The sequence below is a fragment of the Gavialis gangeticus genome, unplaced genomic scaffold, assembly GCF_001723915.1.
Source record: "Gavialis gangeticus isolate Ggan-Ray unplaced genomic scaffold, GavGan_comp1, whole genome shotgun sequence".
NCBI lineage: Eukaryota > Metazoa > Chordata > Crocodylia > Gavialidae > Gavialis > Gavialis gangeticus.
This window is the reverse complement of record NW_017729004.1, coordinates 24,841,323-24,846,410: the sequence shown is the minus strand read 5'-3', so window position 1 is coordinate 24,846,410 and position 5,088 is coordinate 24,841,323. Positions and strand designations below refer to the sequence as shown.

The following is a 5,088-nucleotide window of genomic DNA, read 5'->3' as shown; positions in this document are numbered from 1 at the left end:
GGAGGAAAGTGGATCCGGCTAGCTATAGGCCCATCAGCCTGACTTCTATCCTGGGGAAGGTCTTAGAAAAGTTTATTAAAGAGGCCATCTTTAATGGACTGGCTGATGCCAACATCCTAAAGGATAGCCAGCACAGGTTTGTTGTGGGTAGGTCTTGCTTGACCAATCTCATTTCCTTCTACAACCAGGTGACCTATCACCTGGACAAGGGAGAAGAGATTGATGTCATATATCTTGACTTCAAAAAAGCCTTCGATCTGGTATCCCATGATCACCTCTTGGCAAAACTGGCCAATTGTAGCCTTGGGTCCACCATGATCCGCTGGCTGAGAAACTGGTTCCGTGGTCGGACCCAGAGGGTAGTAAATGATGTCAGTCACTCATCATGGTGTCCTGTGACCAGTGGGGACCCTCAAGGCTCTGTCCCTGGACCCATATTGTTCAACATCTTCATTAATGATGTGGACATTGGAGTCAGGAGCGGACTGGCCAAGTTTGCCGATGACACCAAACTTTGGGGCAAAGCATCCACGCCAAAAGACAAGCACCTACATTGAACACCTTCAAGAGCAAATTGGATGCTTATCTTGCTGGGATCCTATGACTCCAGCTGACTTCCCACCCTTTGGGCGGGGGGCTGGACTCGATGATCTTCCAAGGTCCCTTCGAGCCCTAATGTCTATGAAATCTATGAAATTGCCCTGGATCATTGTCCTAATGCAATATCTACTTCACCTATAAGCCAATTCCCAAAAGCAAGTGTCTAAATACCTTTTTCTAGCCATTACAATTGGAGGCATGATGAAGAAGTGTCCTTGAGCAAGACATCAACTCAAGGCATGTGCATCACTTACAACCTGTGCATGCCTGTCCTTAGGCCCAGGGTACAGAAATGAATTATTGGGCAAATCTATAATCCTGCAAAGACTTCTGCACATGTTTAATTCAGTGAGTACTATGAGGAGTTTCAGTAAAATCAGTGGAATGGCCCATAGCAAGTCTTTGTAGAATCAAGGTCCGGGACCCAATTGAAAAATAATTTGCCATTTTTTAATTAATAAAAAATACTAGTATCTATCCCCTTGTGCACTAAAGTGCAGTGACAGAGCAATTTGTGTGTTTTGCTACAGATTCAGAAGCATGAGTTTGAGCTTTTTCCTTGCCTTACACTACAGTTGTTGCAACCACAAGTGGGACCTAGTTATTTGGCTCAGGGAGTAAAAGACAGCTGGAGATGATGTTAGCCATATTTCTGCTTTGACTATAAAAAGTAGAGTGCTTTAACCATACTAACCTACTAACCATCAGAGCTCAGGCAGACCTTGAGCACAGAGCATTATGGGACTTAGCTGATATTTGTAAAATACTTTGATCTCCTAGGCTGAAAGGGTCTGTGCAGTTGCAAAAGAGTGATCATATTTGTCAAAAATGATGTTTATTTCATTGGTTTTCATCTGTTTCATTAAAATAGCTTCCCAGGAATTCCGTCTTCTTTTTTCTTGTCAAGATTGGAAGTTTGTCTTTTACCTCCGAGGGCCAAATCTTCAGGTGGTGTAAAGCAGCAAAGCTGCACTGAAGCCTGTAAAACTGGTTTACAGCAACGGAGGATCTCACTCTAAAACAAAGTTGTTTTTATATTTAGGCCATCAGAAATACTACAAATTAAATTTACTCTGTGGCCTCTTACATTTGGTTTTAACAAGCTCTGCTGATTATGGATTTCAGTAGGGGGAAAATCAAATAAGCTGGGGAAAAAAATCCAATTTCCAAAGTCCAAACCTTGACAAAAGTAGTTCACACACCCATAGGCATCCAATGTTTCCATGGTTTCACTTCATGAGTGCCAATTTTTAGGGGGCCAAATCAGATATTAAGGCAGCCAAGAAAAAGAAAAACCTTTACCAAAAAGCCTTTTTGCAGTTCCTTTTTCCATTGTGCAGCTACTATAGCTGTTTTTCCCCTTGAAAAAAGCCCTAGAGTTTAATTTGGATTTGAGCACTCCAAAGCCTGTAGAGATCAAGAGGCTGATCCTGTTTCCATAAAAGTCAATAGCAAAACTCTCATTGACTTCCTTGGGAGCTGGATCAGCCCCCTGCTATGAGGCTGAGGAACAATGACTTGGTATGAATCATCTCTCCCCAACCTCCCCAGCCCCCCCAAAAATAATCTACCATAACCACCATGACGGGACAAATTTATTAAAAGCAAATAGTCATCTTGTGCTGCAAATCCTTCAGAATACAGTGTTTTGACTAAATGACATTTAGCAGTGTTGTAGCTCTAATGGTAAAGAAAACAGTAGCAGCTCAATACTTAAACCTTTGTCCCAGGGTGAATATCATTTTCAATATCCTGTAAAAATTCTTTGAAGTGTTTGTACCCAGGTTGCCCCAATGGATTTACTCAGAATTAGTTAATGGTGAGACAGCATTGAACTAAATTTATCGGTTATGGTCTCTCATGATCGCATAAAAAATAAAATTAAAAGGAATCCTCTATAGAATACTTTATCAGGCTCAGTAATGGCATCATCTCTGACAGCGAGGCAATAAAAGCATATTAGTGACCCCCCGATGAAACATGTTTACTGGCGAAGTCAGAGAGATTGATCATTCTATCTGTGAAGTGGCATTTTAGTTCTACACACTGTTACTGTTAGACACAGAAGCATACTGATTAGCTAATGTATGGCAAGAAATAAATGTGTGAAATAGGATATAATTATCAAATCCCACTCATTCCTTCTAGGAAATGTTGGAATGCATTCTGCTTGCAGACTGAGTTCCTGCCCTGCCATGTGCCCTACCTATGCTTCTTGTATTAATATTATCTCTATTGTTGTAGAACTGAAAGGTCACAATCCAATCACTGTTCTGCTAGGCCTCATACAGACGTAGTCTTTCCCCTGAAGAACTTACAGTTTAAATAGACAAGAAAGACAAGGTCTGAGAAGAGACAGAGAAGTGACTTATGTAAGGTAGTATGCAAAGCTAGGAAAAGAACTTGTCTGGTATGATATACTTATGCCAGTCCCCCATCCTTCCCCCTAAGCATTATTAAGGATTAAACTGTCAGAGCAAGATCTTTTTATCTTATTGTGCCACCCATTCTCCTTCTGAAATCACAGTCCACAGTAGCACTACAACTGTTTGAGGGCATTTGGTCTCATAGAATCTCAGTTGTCTTTTCATAACTTTTATGAGCTAACATCCAAATTTTACTCCTACCTTCCTTTGTGCACTCTCTCTCTCTCTCACACTCACACATGCACATCACTTCATTCACTGTTTAGAAAAATGGTGACTTTTTATTGAAGGTAGTGAAATGTGCATTGCTTTTTTTATTGCAAAGACCAGTTTAACTAAAAAGGACCTGTGTCATTAGAGAGTGGTCTATTCTTGTTCAGAACTGGCTTATTTTCACTTACTCCCAAAATGCATAAATATTATCTATATGTCCTGTAACATGTAACAAGAAGTGCAAAATGTTGAATCATAGAAAATTAGGGCTGGAAGGGACCTCAGGAGGTCATCTAGTCCAACCCCCTGCTCAAAGCAGGACCAGCCCCAACTAGAACATTACAGCCAGAAAGCCTTCTTCTTCCAAGTAGATTTTGTTTTTTATTGCATCTACATCACACCACTCTACCACTTAATGTTGTGAGTCATTTAGAGTTCTTAAGCAGTACTGTGAAGGGCATCAGCACAAAGACAAAAAGCTCTTACATGTCCTCATTCTTCTTGGAATCCACATTTCTCCTATGGGTCCATGGAATGACTGATGACTGAGAGGGTGGACCACCCATTCGCATGTCCAACAGTATGTAGCTGAGACTCAGCTCTGCATCTTCATCTCAATATCACAGTTCAGCTGTCCCAGTGCCTAGCTGAAATAAGCTCCTCCAAGAAATTAAACTCAATCCAGACAGAAAAGATACTAGTAGAAAAAGAAAACATTCTGAAGGAACATTTGAGAACAAAAGATCTCCATCCATGTGAAACATCAACTCTGTTCATGAAGTGGGGGTTTACCTTCTTGGTGCTCCTGGACGCCCAAGAAAAGCCTTCTTCTATTTATCTCTGATCAGGAGACTATACCTGTTCCTGTCAGGTGATAATCAGTTAAGCACGTATTTGTCACCCCTGTGTTCAATTATTATGCACCACTATCCTGGGGATGATGGAAAGAAAATGATAATGATGCTCCAGATGGTCACCCCAGCATCACAGACTGATAAGAGCACATCAACTGAGTACATTGCATGCCATCCTTTATTCCTTGTCTGCTACCACAGTGCATCAGCTCCATCTCTCACATACTTGCCTTGGATCCTTGTCTGCTAATTGAACTAGCTCTGGTTGAAAACACTGATCTTCATGACCCTGAACAGATTTTGCCTTGATTATTTTGGAGACCGTAGCCTTTCTCTTGAATGATGCTCTGTAAGAATGCTCACAGTGAACAGGAACAACAGAGTTAACCATTGCAAGATTTTAAATAATGAAGACAAAGCGTTCTAAATAGCTGGTCCAAGGCAGTGTGTAGTCCTTGTAGAAGACAGGGCAGAGTGGCACCTGAGAGACAATTTAGCATAGGTTGATAAAATGAGTTGTTACCTTTGAGAGCCCATCCCTTTCCAAATCCATTAGTCTGTAAGGGGTCACCCTGCCCTACTTTTTCTTCACTTCAGGTCAACATTACTAAGCACCTCTGTAGTTCATGTTGTTTCCAGCATCAGCTGTAAAACCCATGCTTTTTCAACACCTTTTCCTCAATAGCACTTTCAAGAGTCGTTCTGTGCAGGGTGACAGAAAAAAAAGCAAGCTAATGAAGGAAAAAAGGTAGAGGAAATCATACAAAATTCAAGTACCCATAAAACAGATTCCAAAGAAGGGTAAGGAAAAAGCATAATTTTGACCATTTATATACCCAGCTTAGTGATTAGTTACCACCAAGATAAGCACATGATAAATATCTAGATAGATTTTGAAGGGTGGAATCGTCCATGATGCAAAGATTTAAAAGGTATTTCCATTAGTGAAACTGGCCCTTAGCAACAATATATTCAGAGCAGGGAATATGGTTCAG

General features: G+C 40.8%; 1 long non-coding RNA gene across 1 annotated transcript in view; it reads left to right on the top strand.

The window, feature by feature from the left end:
• Positions 1-4,568, top strand: part of LOC109291258 — a 10,963-nt gene extending 6,395 nt beyond the window's left edge. The window contains exons 2-3 of the long non-coding RNA XR_002095789.1: positions 838-841; positions 4,558-4,568. This is a non-coding gene — a long non-coding RNA (uncharacterized LOC109291258). The remainder of the gene's footprint in view (positions 1-837; positions 842-4,557) is intronic.
• Positions 4,569-5,088: the final 520 nt, after the last annotated feature.